Source organism: Salvelinus sp. IW2-2015, linkage group LG5 (genome assembly GCF_002910315.2).
Source record: "Salvelinus sp. IW2-2015 linkage group LG5, ASM291031v2, whole genome shotgun sequence".
Lineage (NCBI taxonomy): Eukaryota > Metazoa > Chordata > Actinopteri > Salmoniformes > Salmonidae > Salvelinus > Salvelinus sp. IW2-2015.
This window is the reverse complement of record NC_036844.1, coordinates 22,354,949-22,372,447: the sequence shown is the minus strand read 5'-3', so window position 1 is coordinate 22,372,447 and position 17,499 is coordinate 22,354,949. Positions and strand designations below refer to the sequence as shown.

At 46.1% G+C, this 17,499-nt stretch overlaps 1 pseudogene; it reads right to left on the bottom strand.

Annotated features, from left to right (window-relative positions):
- LOC111964064 (colorectal mutant cancer protein-like) overlaps positions 1-17,499 on the bottom strand; it is a 146,558-nt pseudogene that overhangs the window by 82,916 nt on the left and 46,143 nt on the right.

Here is a 17,499-nt window from a genome sequence, read left to right as displayed (position 1 = left end):
CCCATGTTGGGCGATCGTCAGGGTGGAGTGTTTTCACCAGTGTGAGACGGGGGAGGCCACGTCCTGTGTCGAGGCTTGACGTCCGTCACTCGTTGCACCCTCGTGCACTGCCTGTGCCTGAGCAACCGAACGCAGCTCCTGAAACTCATCCTCCTCCCTAGGGCCAGAGGGTCACTGAGTTATGTTCGGTTAGGGCAAAAAGTATTATGACACTAGCCTTTTGACAATGTGTTGTGGTTCGGATAACATGTAAATTTCCTGCATGAATGCAACCAGGCGAGTCAGCTAAAGCATTAAAAACTGATTGGCAACCAGGGCGGGTTTTCTTCCTGTTTTATGTTCATATTGTTGACAATTCTCCCTGCTAAAGTCTATTTTGTTATTCGTTTTTCACTCAATGTTGTTTGTTACATGACCACCCACACACACCACACACACACACACACACACACACACACACACACACACACACACACACACACACACACACACACACACACACACACACACACACGCACGCTGATTAACCCTATACAGCACGTATACGCGCATGTGTGTGTGTGTGTGTATTCGTGCTTCAGATGAGAACCCTCTGCAATTAAGCAATAGTGACGTCCCAGTCTGAACTTCTCAGGCATAAGTATTTAAATATATGCAAAAGCATGAAGATCATGTATAAGATCATGTATGTTTTAATGAGTGGAAAGCTCCCGGTGTGACCAACCTGCAGGAGAAATGTCAGATCTAAGAAGTGCAGTCTGTGAGACTGAGCACATCGGATTATCTATTAGATGAAGCACGGACAGCCCACACCTATGTTGATACCACTTGTTCTCCCTTGCGATGACGGCTAGATACATTTATCGAGGAACATTCCTAGATCCGAATGAAAGCAGCATACATTTCCACATTTTGAATGAATGTTGATTCTTGTGCCTGTGTCTCGGATACTGTATTTTGTCTGCCACACATGCCTGGAGTTGCATTGGAATAATGGATTCTATCCAAACTCTATCCAATATGTCTATGTACATAATACAGAAATAAACAATATTGGTGAAAGTAGTACCGCAGTAAACAAAGTCACTGCTGCTACCAAACATTGATACGTAACATCTTGCCTGTAGCTCTGAATTATAGGGTCGTTTGGTTGCATTTCATTGGTTTGACACAATCTTGATTGTGAATTAAATAGCCGGGCAATAAATTCACATCACATAGTTCTCACAAGGTTGGCAAATAGAAAGTACTGACACACGCTGTTATGTGCTGTTCTGACAACATGAAGCAAGATACACTGAATTTACATGGCACCGTTTACGCAAACATAAACACACACAAACAGAGAATGAAAGAAAACAGATTTAAAAAATTCCCCTTCTCCAAAATTCATAAGAATTTATTACCTAGTAAAAAAAACAGGGTAACACTTTATTTGGATAGTCTGTAGAGCATCTACAGATGGCCTAACAGTAATATTTCAACTAACTATCTATTAACCCTTACCCTAGCCTTAACCCTTACACTAACCTTAACACTTACCCTAACCCTTATTCTAAACCTAACCCTAGCAAGCAGTTGCTTATCAACAGATAGTATGACCATCTGTAAAGCATCTACAGATGGACAATCCGGACTATCCAAATAAAGTGTGACCAAAACCAGTACGCATTTTGGAAATGGAGGAATTTTGGGTGGCTGCCACTCTTGAGTTCATTCTAATGAGTTGTTTGGTTAATGGTCCTGCTTAGCACTCAACCCGATGCCTATTTTGGAGTTTATTTCCGGTGCACATCAGTGTGTTAAGCACCGGTGGAGAGGGCTGGAGAGGGCACTTGAGCTAGGAAAACAAACACTTACAAGGCCTCTGACGCAAATGCTCCGATTTTGATTTCACTACAATAAGTAAACAACGTCTGTGTGTGTGTGTGTGTGTGTGTGTGTGTGTGTGTGTGTGTGTGTGTGTGTGTGTGTACCACCACCTGATGGTAGTGCTTGTAGCAGGTCTATCTCTTGTTGAGCTCAGCGATGATGCTGTGTAGCTCTGTGATCCTCTCCTCGTATCGTAGGGTGTCCGATCCTGAACGTCCTCATGCTCCCCACCAGATAGGACTGCTCACACTGACAAACACACATTATAATATGTTATACTCAACTCAAGACCATGTTATCCCACTGAGCTAAGCCTTAATATCGAACGCATCCTATTCTGTTATTTGCACATTTTTGAAAGGCGCTCTGTTGGTTTGCAAGGTTGGGTGTCTCTCACACACACACACACCACACACACACCACACACACACACACACACCACACACACACACACACACACACACACACACACACACACTGTGTGTGAGGTCTTAAGGGCTTTTCTGGAGTGTCTACATGGAGCCCAGAGGTTGGGAGAGAGAGAAATGTATGAGCTTTCCCCTCAGCTATATTACAGTGGAGGATGAGAAGAGGTGAGTGAGAGTTTAGAGTGAAAAGAGAGATCAGGCTTGAGTGCTGTGTGTTATACTACGCTTCCTGGAATGACCTTCGCAGATTAGTAATGTTTTTCTGGCCTGTGTCAGCGGTTGAACATGAAAATGAAACAAAGCCAGACAAAGAGGGGTCTGCTAGTGCTTTACACAATGGAACATTAATCAAGCACTAACATTACTGCCCAAACTATCTCCTACAACTACTATGGACTTATTCAAATCAAAATCAAATCAAATCAAACTGTATTAGTCACATACACATGGTTAGCAGATGTTTAATGCGAGTGTAGCGAAATGCTTGTGCTTCTAGTTCCGACAATGCAGTAATAACCAACAAGTAATCTACCTAACAATTCCACAACTACTACCTTATACACACACACAAGTGTAAAGGGATAAGAAGATGTACAAAGATATATGAATGAGTGGTGTTACAGAACGGCATGGCAAGATGCAGTAGATGGTATAAGAGTACGGTATACTAATATGAGATGAGTACTGATGGTATGTAAACATAAAGTGGCATAGTTTAAAGTGGCTAGTGGTACATGTATTACATAAAGATGGCAAGATTGCGTAGATGATATAGAGTACAGTATATACATATGAGATGGGTAATGTAGGGTATGTAAACTATATATTAAGTGGCATTGTTTAAAGTGGCTAGTGGTACATTTTTACAATAATTTCCATCAATTCCCATTTTAAAGTGGCTGGAGTTGAGTCAGTATGTTGGCAGCGGCCGCTAAATGTTAGTGGTGGCTGTTTAACAGTCTGATGGCTTGAGATAGAAGCTGTTTTCAGTCTCTTGGTCCTGCTTTGATGCACCTGTACTGACCCTCGCCTTTGGTGATAGCGGGTGAACAGGCAAGTGGCTTGGGTGAGTTGTTGTCCTTGATGATCTTTATGGCCTTCCTGTGACATCGGGTGGTGTAGGTGTCCTGGAGGGCAGGTAGTTTGCCCCCGGTGATGCGTTCTGCAGACCTCACTACCCTCTGGAGAGCCTTACGGTTGTGGGCGGAGCAGTTGCCGTACCAGGCGGTGATACAGCCCGACAGGATGCTCTCGATTGTGCATCTGTAGAAGTTTGTGAGTGCTTTTGGTGACAAGCCGAATTTCTTCAGCCTCCTGAGGTTACTCGCATTATTCACAATGGTTTAGCGTTTTGACAATAATTCCTGTGTTTATGAATACAGAAATCTCCCAAGTGGAGCTCCCGAGTGGCACAGCGGTCTAAGGCACTGCATGTCAGTGCTAGAGGCGTCACTACAGACCCTGGTTCGATTCCAGGCTGTATCCCAACCGGTCGTGATTGGGCGCACAATTGGCCCAGCGTCGTCCGGTTAGGGTTTGGCTGAGGTAGGCCGTCATTGTAATTAAGAATTTGTTCTTAACTGACTTGCCTAGTTAAATAAAGGTTAAATAAATAAATCAATACTTTTCTTTTTATCACACTGCCAAATGAATGTGAAAAAAATATCATAGAATTGCATGATGTTGATAGAAAAAACATAAACCTGTGTCATGCGGAACATTGAGTCGTGTGGAATATAGCTGGGACGATAAACTTAAAATTAACGACACTGACCATACCGATCACTTATCGCAGGCATTTTACTGCGACATGTAGCCTATAGTAGAGAAATGTGAAGTGAATTGAAATGTGAAGTGAATTGAAATTAAATAAGTTTGCTAATATGGGTGATTGTTAATGGGACAACTGATGGCTACAACCATCAAACTAGTAGTAGTAGTAGTTTAAAGGTGTCACACCCTGACCATAGAGAGCCTAGCGTGACTAGGGGGGGTTTCTAGGTATTATATTTATATGTTGGTGTGTGTGTATGGTTCCCAATTGGAGGCAGCTGTTGATCGTTGCCTCTAATTGGGGATCATACTTAGTGTGTCCTTTTTCCCACCTGCGATGTGGGATATTGTTTTGTTCGAGTGCCAATGTGCGCTACGTATTTCACGATCGTTATATTTGTGTTGTTTTGGAAGTTTCACTCATTAAAATGTGGAACTCTACTCACGCTGCGCCTTGGTCCAATTATTCATACGACGGTCGTGACAAAATATCCCACCAAGTCAGGACCAAGCAGCGTGCCCAGGAGGTGAAGGAGAGTTGGTCATGGGAAGAGATACTAGGTGGATGCAAGACCCTTCCTTGGCGGGAGTCGCAGAGGAGTAAAGGAGGACAGCGACGACGCCGGGGTCCGCGGCTACAAACAGCCCAAGGGAGAACCCAATACTTTTTGGGGGGGGACAAGGGGCGGTCGGCCGAGGAAAGAGCCAGAGACCGTCTGGGAGTCGATGGAGCAGTTTGAGGAGGGATATCGGAGAGATGTTGGATAGGAGTATGCTGCAGCGCAGGCGTTTTGAGGAGCATGTCATCACTCCACGCACCAGGCCTCCAGTGCGCCTTCCCAGCCCGGTACGTCCTGTGCCGGCTCCCCGCACTCGCCCTGAAGAGCGTGTCATCAGTCCGGTGCAACCTGTGCCGGCTCCACGCACCAGGCCTCCAGTGCGCCTCCCTAGCCCGGTACGTCCTGTGCCGGCTCCTCACACTCGCTCTGAAGAGCGTGTCATCAGTCCGGTGCAACCTGTGCCGGCTCCACGCAGCAGGCTTCCAGTGCGCCTCCCTAGCCCGGTACGTCCTGTGCCGGCTCCCCGCACTCGCCCTGAAGAGCGTGTCATCAGTCCGGTGCAACCTGTTGCCGCGCTCCACGCAGCAGGCCTCCAGTGCGCCTCCCCAGCCGGTACGTCCTGTGCCGGCTCCTCGCACAACCGCCCTGAAGAGCGTGCCATCAGTCCGGTGAAACCTGTGCCGGCTCCACGCACCAGGCTCCAGTGCGCCTCCCCAGTCCGGTACGTCCTGTGCCGGCTCCTCGCACTCGCCCTGAAGAGCGTGTCATCAGTCCGGTGCAACCTGTGCCGGCTCCACGCAGCAGGCTTCCAGTGCGCCTCCCTAGCCGATACGTCCTGTGCCGGCTCCCCGCACTCGCCCTGAAGAGCGTGTCATCAGTCCGGTGCAACCTGTGCCGGCTCCACGCACCAGGCCTCCAGTGCGCCTCCCTAGCACGGTACGTCCTGTGCCGGCTCCTCGCACTCGCCCTGAAGAGCGTCTATCAGTCCGGTGAAACCTGTGCCGGCTTCACGCACCAGGCCTTCCAGTGCGCCTTCCCAGTCCGGTACGTCCTGTGCCGGCTCCCCGCACTCGCCCTGAAGAGCGTGTCATCAGTCCGGTGCAACCTGCGCCGGCTCCATGCAGCAGGCCTCCAGTGCGCCTCCCCAGCCCGGTACGTCCTGTGCCGGCTCCTCGCACTCGCCCTGAAAAGCGTGTCATCAGTCCGCGTGCAACCTGTGCCGGCTCCACGCACCAGGCCTCCAGTGCGCCTCCCAGCCCGGTACGTCCTGTGCCGGCTCCTCGCACTCGCCCTGAAGAGCGTGTCATCAGTCCGGTGCAACCTGTGCCGGCTCCACGCACCAGGCCTCCAGCGTGCCTTCCCAGCCCGGTACACCCTGTGCCGGCTCCCCGCACTCGCTCTGAAGAGCGTGTCATCAGTCCGGTGCAACCTGTGCCGGATCCACACAGCAGGCCTCCAGTGCGCCTCCTAGCACGGTACGTCCTGTGCCGGCCTCCTCGCACTCGCCCTGAAGAGCGTGTCATCAGTCCGGTGAAAACCTGTGCCGGCTTCACGCACCAGGCCTCCAGTGCGCCTCCCAGTCCGGTACGTCCTGTGCCGGCTCCCCGCACTCGCCCTGAAGAGCGTGTCATCAGTCCGGTGCAACCTGTGCCGGCTCCATGCAGCAGGCCTCCAGTGCGCCTCCCAGCCCGTACGTCCTGTGCCGGCTCCCCGCACTCGCCCTGAAGAGCGTGTCATCAGTCCGGTGCAACCTGTGCCGGCTCCACGCACCAGGCCTCCAGTGCGCCTTCCCAGCCCGGTACGTCCTGTGCCGGCTCCCCGCACTCGCCCTGAAGAGCGTGTCATCAGTCCGGTGCAACCTGTGCCGGCTCCACGCACCAGGCCTCCAGTGCGCCTCCCCAGCCCGCGTACGTCCTGTGCCGGCTCCTCGCACTCGCCCTGAAGAGCGTGTCATCAGTCCGGTGCAACCTGTGCCGGCTCCACGCACCAGGCTCCAGTGCGCCTTCCCAGCCCGGTACATCCTGTGCCGGCTTCCCGCACTCACTCTGAAGAGCGTGTCATCAGTCCGGTGCAAACTGTGCCGGCTCCTCGGCACTCGCCCTGAAGAGCGTGTCAATCAGTCCGGTGCAACCTGTGCCGGCTCCACGCACCAGGCCTCCAGTGCGCCTTCCCAGCCCGGTACATCCTGTGCCGGCTTCCCGCACTTCACTCTGAAGAGCGTGTCATCAGTCCGGTGCAACCTGTGCCGGCTCCATGCACCAGGCCTCCAGAGCGCCTTCCCAGCCCGGTCCGTCCTGTGCCGGCTCCCCGCACTCGCCCTGAAGAGCGTGTCATCAGTCCGGTGCAACCTGTGCCGGCTCCATGCAGCAGGCCTCCAGTGCGCCTCCCCAGCCCGGTACGTCCTGTGCCGGCTCCCCGCACTCGTCCACCAGTGCATGTGTACAGTCTGGAGTCTCCAGCGACGGTCTACAGCCCGGAACCTCCAGCGACGGTTCACAGTCCAGAGCTTCCAGCGACGGTTCAGTCCAGAGCTTCCAGCGACGGTTCACAGTTCAGAGCCTCCAGTGACGGTCCACGGCCCGGAGCTTCCAGTGACGGTCCACGGCCCAGAGCTTCCTGCGCCGGTGCCATGGCCGGAGCCTTTCACTGCGCCGACGCCCAGTCCAGGTACGGTGTCCAGTCCCGGGTACTGTCACGTCCTGAACCCCGAGGGCTCTCTATGGTGTTTTAGGTCAAGGCAGCTGATGATCGTTGCCTCTAATTGGGGATCATACTTAGTGTGTCCTTTTTCCCACCTGCGATGTGGGATATTGTTTTGTTTGAGTGCCAATGTGCGCTACGTATTTCACGATCGTTATATCTTTGTTGTTTTTGATGTGTCACTATCATTAAAATGTGGAACTCTACTCACACTGCGCCTTGGTCTAATTATTCATACGATGGTCGTGACAAAAGGATCATTTAAAAAACTATGGTGCACATTGTTATTTTTAACAACGCACTGGAGGCCTTGTTATAAACGTATTGTTCTATTTATCGTTATGACATAAATTCAGACAATATATTGCGATATGTATTTTTGTCCATATCGCCCAGCTTTAGTGTAGAATCTTTCTATCTGCGACCTTCTAAACATTGCGCCCCATTGAAAAAGTCTAAGACCCAGGTTTCTGGGAGTAGGATTCAAAGGTCAATAGGTCAGAAGTCAGAAGCTTGGGGAGTCAGGGGTGTACTTCATCCTAAACAAAAACGTCTGTGTGTAAAAGGTCGGGGGTTCAGGTAACGAGGTATGTGCCTCAGGCTGACACAGCCATCAAAGTCCCCACGTTGAGACAAGAGCCCCAATGTGTGTGTGTGTTATCCTGGGTTGAGTCAGGAGTCCTCCAGTTAAATGGCAAGCAGTGGCAATTAAAATAGCTGAGTGGCTTTAGCTCCATACCCCATGGAGAGCTGCAGGGACAAAGAGCAGCTTCCACTCAGCCATTATCAGGTCACACAGTGTGACGCGTGTCACCAACTGTCATAACACTCGTCCACTGATGCCCAGAGGCACAACAGTCACTGATAGGAAGTGACATGTGGTTTATGGCCAGGGCCAAAACATATTTTCAAAGCAGTTTGGCTTTGTGTGACCTTCATAGGCAACAACTTCTACAAGGGCCAAAGGCTTGGTCTGTCTGTCCTTAATCAGAAGTACATTGTGAGGTGAAAAGCCCACCAAAAGTCTAAAATTATTTTTGTGAGTGGGGAGTTCTGAACAAACGGTTACCCCAATACAACAGTCAAATGAAAAATCATCCACTTCAGGAAAACATGCTCTTTTGGAGCCAAACATCCTCCTTAGACTTCTAGGCACCACATATCCTTTGCATAAACTTGTTTGACTGAAATGTCCTGCATATTTACGACTTTGTATTTTAGACCAATGAGAGGGTTCAAATGTCAAGAGTGTCCACATCTTACAACAGGTTTTATTTCATATACAGGCTCCATAGCAACTGCCAGTACTTTGTCTGAGTTAGGACCTGACAGGCATCATTGACTTGTGTAGATCCTGACTTATAAGGATTCCAGTCATTACTCTCTATGCAGACACTAACAGAATGTGTAGATCGTTTGTATCATAAAAAAAGACACAAATGGGAAAGTGCAAATGGGAGCCAAATGTTTCAATTGTCTGCCAGTGCTGATATAGGCCTAGTGCTATCTGTAGAAGCTTGGTATGATGACATCACTATCTAATCGATCAGTCTCTCTACAACTACCAATGGCAGGTTTCATTCTATTCACTCCTCTCCAAACACAATGGCATCGAGTGCAAGTACAGTTCAAGGTATTTCTTTATTTTCTTTAACTCATGGCCTATCGCTTTTCATCAAACTCCAGCGGAACAGGTGGGAAACAGACAAACCAAACAGCTTCTAGCATCAATATTTAACACAAATTACAGTACCAGATTGCCTTTTGTTTAAAAACATCACCACGAGGAAAATACCCATAGTCGATGTAGGTGCCAGCAGAGGTATTCCACAGCTCTTTGAACCAGTGCTGTGTCTGTTTGCAGGGTTCCAGGGAGACACGCAGTGGTGGCCCACGGAGAGAGACTGAGTCTAACAGCCTGAGGGAGATGCTTCAGAAGGCCATGTCTGAATAAACAGCTTCTTAATTTAAATACAATTCCCCAGTCAGGCCGAGGCATTTATAGAACAGGTACTCACACAATCTGTCTCGCTATTACACTCATTCCATTAGATAAAAAAACGTTAGCACACCCATTAATTACATTTACACACACACACACACACACACACACACACACACACACACACACACACACACACACACAACACACACACACACACACACACACACACACACACACACACACACACACACACACACACACACACACACACCACACACACACACACAGAGAGAGAGTTAGAGCCCAAAACTCCCTCCTAGGAGAGAGCCAGTGTCAATCACTGGGACTGAGAAAACTACAAAGCAGATCAAAGCTAAGCAGTTGGCATGGTTACTGAGGCTTCCTGGTTCCAGTGACATATGGGGAGTGTTGCTTCATGCCAAATCATCCCCAAATCAATTTCCTCTTTATTTAAAAAGCAAAGCTTCTAGTAAATAATACGATACTATGAGCAATGTTATGGGAAAGTGATACCCGATTGCTGAAAATAAAGTAGTTCCTTTCGAGCGCATGCTAGATAGTAACAACCAAAAGATGATCTCCGTGATAATGTCATCAGAATTCTGCATCTATTCTCGGACGAATAACTACTCTGATTGGAGCATATGGAGTGGTTGTTTTGGGAGGGAGAGGAGATTTCCAAACACATTCCAATAGGTAAGCTATGCAATTCAGTGCCTGTGTGACGCGTCAGCTATTCCTGGATATTCTTCAAAAAACATACATCGAAAGAATCTCTTATGTGAAGCCAGTTCAATTCCATTTTACTGTAGTTCTTTAACATCCATCAGAGCAGTTTGGCTTATTCTTCAAAGATACAAATCCTACAAAGGAACTTTTGCATACCAGAGAGTTCTAAACCACAGGTGCAGAAAAGAGGAAGGGGAAAGAGGAACCATTTACACAGTGTTTCACAAATGATTGATCATGATGAGAGATCCGCTGCAGCTGGCTTATGGACATAAATATTATTCAGATTTGTAAGGCTTTAGATGGGGTGGTGGTGGTACCCACAGCATTACAGCAATTATCTTGGCATGGAACTTTGAATGGTAAGCTTAAGTTAAGGTAAAAGGTGAGTTTACAATACAGAATATGAATCCATGTGAATATACAATATATATATATATTGTCCGGTAGAGTACCTGTGTTTTGGCCAGTCTCTTCTCAAGCAGCTCTCTTTCTCTCTCCGTCTGCACCAGCCGCTTGTTCAGCTCCACCACGTCCCCCTTCCACGAGGCCAGGGCTGTCAGCTGGAGCTACAGAGAAAGGGGAGAGGAGAGAGGGTTAGATCCATAACACACACACACACAGGCATGGATACATGCACACACATACACACACCAAGTTACAACAGATACAATGATTACAGAGCACACACACTTCCGACCTCCACACTCTCGCTCGAAGGGTTTAAGCCCTGATACAGAACAGAGAGAGCGCTAACACTTTATCATGTGGAGCATGCAGACTTTTCACTTGGGTGGGCTGAGGTGTCACGCACACACAAGCCCGTTCAGCTGTCTGAGGGCTCACACATTTCACACACACACACACACACACACACACACACACACACACACACACACACACACACACACACACACACCACCACACACACACACACACACACCACACACACACACACACACACACACACACACACACACACACACACACACACACACACAACACACACACCTTATTCAGTTAACCTGCTCACAGTCATTCTTTAAGCCGTATGCATTTCTAATGCCAAAAATCGACTTAGGCCAACATTTTCCATGGAAAAATATGTAACAAGGTTTTTAAATGTAGATTAAGACTGACATAAAATAAACTAAAAAACGCAGTCCTTCTTTCTCATATCGAGAAGAAAGTCTCACAAAATACATGCCTAGGGCATTAGAAAACTCTTACCCCTTACCTCAGCATACTGCAACAGAAAAATACGACAAAATCTTTTGCGACAACCTTTGTTTCATCCTGCAGTGTGGAGGCTTAACTTTCAGAGAGGAATTAGAGCTGTCATGACTAGGCAGAGACTGAGTGCAGATACAAATGGGCTGCATGCCACAAGCTACAATGAGAGTCCTTTCCAAACTAGACAAAAAGGAGCAGACTTGGGTTTCAAGGGAAGAAAAAAAAGACAGACCAACCTCCATATTACCCAACCCAGATCTGTGATGCTAAAGTTAGCTCCACTGCTAACTAACTCAAACCAGCCCCTGAGGATTTATTTTCACTACTTGAGTTCATCTGTAGATACATGGTTCCAAAACCTTCTGAGAACAAACTAAACCACTTCTAATTTCTGTGGATCTCTAGACAAGAGCAATGTTACTAGCCTAACCCTTGACCATTTTTGTTTTATTTCACCTATAATCTTTAACCAGGTAGCTGTGAGAACAAGTTCTCATTTACAACTGCGACCTGGCCAAGAATAAAGCAAAGCAGCTCGACACATACAACAACACAGAGTTACACATGGAATAAATAAACATACAGTCAATAATACAGTAGAAAAAATCTATATACAGTCTGTGCAAATGAGGTAAGATTAGGGAGGTAAGGCAATAAAACGGCCATGGTGGCGAAGTAATTACAATATACCAATTAAACACTGAATGTGCAAGTAGAGATACTGGGGTGCAAAGGAGCAAGATAAATAAATAAATACAGTATTGGGATGAGGTAGTTGGATGGGCTATATTACAGATGTGCTATGTACAGGTGCAGTAATCTGTGAGCTGCTCTGACAGCTGGTGCTTAAAGCTAGTGAGGAAGATATGAGTTTCCAGCTTCAGTGATTTTTGCAGTTCGTTCCAGTCATTGGCAGCAGAGAATTGGAAGGAAAGGCGGCCAAAGGAGGAATTGGCTTTGGGGTGACTAGTGAGATATACCTGCTGGAGAGAGTGCTACGGGTGGGTGCTTCTATGGTGACCAGTGAGCTGAGATAAGGCAGGGCTTTACCTAGCAGAGTCTTGTAGATGACCTGGAGCCAGTGGGTTTGGCAACGAGTATGAAGCAAGGGCCAGCCAACGAGAGCGTACAGGTCGCAGTGGTGGGTAGTATATGGGGCTTTGGTAACAAAACGGATGGCACTGTGATAGACTGCATCCAATTTGTTGAGTAGAGTGTTGGAGGCTATTTTATAAATGACATCGCCGAAGTCGAGGATCGGTAGGATGGTCAGTTTTACGAGGGTATGTTTGGCAGCATGAGTGAAGGATGCTTTGTTTGCGAAATAGGAAGCTGATTCTAGATTTAATTTTGGATTGGAGATGCTTAATGTGAGTCTGGAAGGAGAGTTTACAGTCTAACCAGACACCTAGGTATTTGTAGTTGTCCACGTATTCTGAGTCAGAACCATCCAGAGTAGTGATGCTGGACGGGCGGGCAGGTGCGGGCAGCGATCAGTTGAAGAGCATGCATTTAGTTTTACTTGCATTTAAGAGCAGTTGGAGGCAACGGAAGAAGAGTGGTATGGCATTGAAGCTCGTCTGCAGGTTAGTTAAAACAGTGTCCAAAGAAGGGCCAGAAGTATATAGAATGGTGTCGCCTGCGTAGAGGTGGATCAGAGAATCACCAGCAGCAAGAGCGACAGCACAATCTCAAGAATAAAAAACAGTAAGAATTGTTTGGCAAACAGGCTACACAAACCATTTGGCAAACAGGCTACACAAAAACAATTCAACACATGCATGTAGTCCATACAGGCTTACAACACTTCAAGGGGAATCTTTTGGACTCAGTACTTTTTACAATAACGCCTGAATAGTACATTCTTGATGAAAAGTCAGCTACACAGTACTCAAAAACAAAGTGTTGTTCATTCACACAACTTCAAGATGAATCTTTTCTTCACACCATTTCACTATTCCTACATTTCTCTATACACAGAACTCCATACAAAAACTATTTTACTACCATAACTCTGGACAGAACAAGTACAGTATGTATTGCTGCGTAAGCAGCGGTGTGAATTAATTAACCAGCGATACTGTGTTTCCCCTGCCGTCTCTGATCAGTCCTGAGGGAGAGAAACACTTTGAATTAATCCTCTCAGGAAGTGAGAGGGACTGCAAGGATCACCTGCTATTCAGAATGGGCCATTAACACTCAAGCAGAGAGGGATGGAGGGAGCATTTCAAATGAGGGCCGTTTATAAAAAGCCATAATTCATAGATAATATAAATCAATCTAGGATTAGATTGATACACTATTTGCTTTTAAATAGAGATACTGTATAACACTGTAGTGTACATGAAAACTTAGGTTAGGCCTGCATGATAAGTCAAGTGAGTGAGACAATGACATAATTCAATGCCTAGTACCTAGTTTTACCAGTAATCACCATTTGCTCAACTGAAGGGGCCAACCACCAGAACTAACATTACTTCTACAGGAAACCCTTTTCGGTCCACATCCAATCCGATTGCTTGTGTTGCCTGTTTGCCAAATGGTGGGTTGTGGCCAATTCTTACTGGGTTTTGGCATGAGATTGTGCTGTGGTCACGGGAGAGACAGATCAGAGGTAAACGGAGGAAATGACATGACAGAAAGGCAGGCAGAGGCATGACGTAGAGGTAATTGGTGACCCCATACAATATTTATTTATTTACTTACTCTCTCATAATGACAAAGCAAAAACAGGTTTTTAGAAAATTTGGCAAATGTATAAAAAATAAAAAAGCAGAAATAGTTTATTTACATAAGTATTCAGACCCTTTGCTTTGAGACTTGAAATTGAGCTCAGGTGCATCCTGTTTCCATTGATCATCCTTGAGATGTTTCTACAACTTGACTGGAGTCCACCTGTGGTGAATTCAATTGATTTGACATGATTTGGGAAAGCACACACATCTATATAAGGTCCCACAGTTGACAGTGCATGTCAGAGCACAGGATTGTGTCAAGGAACAGATCTGGGGGAGGAAGGAAACCAATGGTCACTTTAACAGAGCTCCAGAGTTCCTATGTGGAGATGGGAGAACCTTCCAGACGGACAACCTTCTCTACAGCACTCCACCAATCAGGCTTGAGTGGCCAGACGGAAGCCACTCCTCAGTAAAAGGCATGACATCCCGCTTGGAGTTTGCCAAAAAGCACCTAAAGACTCTCAGACCATGAGAAACAAGATTCTCTGGTCTGATGAAATCAAGATTGAACTCTTTGGACTGAATGCCAATCGTCACGTCTGGAGGAAACCTGGGACAATCCCTACTGTGATGCATGGTGGTGGCAGCATCATACTGTTGGGATGTTGTTCAGCTGCAGGAACTGGGAGACTAGTCAGGATCGAGGGAAAGATGAACGGAGCAAAGTACAGCGAGATCCTTGATGAAAACCTGTTCCAGAGCACTGAGATGGGAGCGAAGGTTCACCTTCCAACAGGACAACAACCCTAAGCACACAGCCAAGACAACGCAGGAGTGGCTTCGGGACAAGTATCTGAATTTCCTTGAGTGTCCCGCAAGAGCCGGGACTTGAACCTGATCAAACATCTCTGGAGAGACCTGGAAATAGCTGTGCAGCGACATTCCCCACGCAACCTGACAGAGCTCGAGAGGATCTGCAGAGAAGATTAGGAGAAACTCCCCAAATACAGGTGTGTCAAGCTTGTCGCGTCATACTCAAGGCTGTAGTCGCTGCCAAAGGTGCTTCAACAAAGTACTGAGTAAAGGGTCTGAATTCTTATGTGTAGGGCTGTTGCGATGACCGTATTACCTCCACACTGTCAGTCACGAGTCATGAAGGCAGTCAAATTCCACGTGACCGTTTCGTCACGGTAATTAGGTTTCTCCAAGCTCTGATGCTGCTGATGGTCATTAGTAGCCTACCAAACTTGCTAACTGCCTGGTACTCAGCACTCTATTGTCCCTCTAATCATTCTGACATCAATGCAAATGTCATCGAAAATCTAATCAAACACTTAATGAGAGCCCATGAGCTCATGTTGCGCAACATTTCTATAGGCTATGCAATTGCACGAGAAAACAGAGTGATGGCCTCTACTAAAAAGAGGAGGGTCTCATCAGCTTTCTATGGGCTAAGCCTACTATATTTATTTCTCAACTTTCCTAATATTAAGCACATTGTATATCTTTACAACAGGAGTATAGCCTACCTGGCTGGCATGAAAATGAACCACGGGAAAAGTGTCCTCCTTTAGCCATTTAAGTGCATAGATGACATGTATTTATTCCCGCTGACCCTGCGTCGAGACAGGTGCATGATAATGTTCCATTCTCAAGAAAAACACAATTCACACATATTATTTAGTATATGCAAAGACAAGATTAAATCAAGAATAGTCTGATGGGTGAGAATATTAGCCTATCACTTGTGAATGATGCCCAGCATAAGAAACAATACCTCTTTTTTTGGGGCAACTTTTTCTAATCATAGTCACACACCTCATGTAGCCTATATGTTTTGATAAGGTTTATACCACAACTAAAGCCTCCAAATAACCTCTTAAAATTAAGCACATTAATCCGTTACAAGGGGTTTAGAGGCTAACTGACATACATAAGCAGCGTGTGAGTTTCAAATTTGGGGAAGACAATTTTCACCATAAAAATGTACCCTTATATTAAAAGCATTACATGCATAATCGCATTTGCGGTTACTTTTGATAATGGTGTTTTCCCGCTAATGGAACATTCACGCTTATAGCCTACTACCATGTGCGCGTTGCTGCGCTTATAATGTGAAGAAATAGCCTAATAGTTAAATCAACATTTTAAGCTAAATGTTCTGATCTGTTGCAACCTCCACGTTGTGTTAAATGTTTTTTTGATGCTCGTAGTTGTATTAATTTGGGATCTGTCCCATAATATGTTTGGAATATTTATTTCTCGCACAGAATAGGTTGACTTTTGTACTATGGGGGATAGTAGATTCACATAGGCTAGTGCTTTTGCTGTTTGTTAGCCCTACTCATCTTGCTGGCTGACAAAGTAAATGTGGACAGATCTTCCAATAACTTCAGTATGGATCTGCGAATTGAATTAGGACGCACGCAGTTGCGTCCCTAATGTGTTTGTCGTTACTGTGAGAAAGACCCGATCACGTGATGGAGAGCCATGTGAGTGAAAGGTACATAGGAGCGTGCAGTGCTTAGGTAAACGGGCACAACGCAGCACTCCGGGCCAAGGGCACAATGGCCACTGGCCGCAAAAGGCAGAGATTTTTTAGGGTGCATTATGGCCACAAAGGGAAGGACACCGTTAAATTTGAAGCATTATCAAGTGCTTGTCAAATTGTGAATGAGAGACTAATGAAGTGTGTACAGCCTGCGCAAAACAAAACAAGCAGGGCTCAAGCATTTCAAACAACCTTTTTCAAATCATCATTAGAGTCGCATCATGCAGCCTTACAATGTATTAAAACCCTAAACATATAGCCCAACATTTGTAGAATGACTAAAGTTACATTAATAATAGCTATAAGTAAAGCATATAGGAGTACCTATTTCTTTGTTAACTGATCAACACAGAATAGCCGCATGTGCGCACTCCCTCAAATTGTTTGGAGAAAATATGTATATTTTATTCAGCTTTGTTCAATTGTATTCTTCATACTATAAAATAATGCCATGGAATTCTAAGCAAATCTTGTCTGCTAAATGAACTAGTGTAGCCCACAGCAATTTGGCATAGCCAGATGAGGACCTAACATCAGGACAACTCATAGTATGCTATTCTGTTCTTCTGAAATAGATTACATTTTCTTCATATCATGCTTCTTTAGACCTGTCTAAAATAAATAATGGATTTATTGTGAAGGTGTAAGCTATATTGCATGGATTTATAAGACTTTTTAAAATATAGATGTTCCAAAGGTCTGCATCAGTGACTTGAGGCTGTGTGTGGAAGCCAGGAGATGCTAAATGTGTTTGTTAATTAATGGTGAATAACCGTGAGACCGACAGTTATTTGCTTGACAAACACCAGCTGACGAAATTTCGTGACCACCACAGCCCTACTTATGTAAATGTAATATTTCTGCTTAGATTTTTAATACATTTGCAAACATGAAGGAAAAAAAAGTTTTTGCTTTGTCATTATGGGGTATTGTGTGTATATTGATGAGGGGGAAAAAAACATTTAATCCATTTTAGAATAACTGTAACGTAACAAAATGTGGGAAAAGT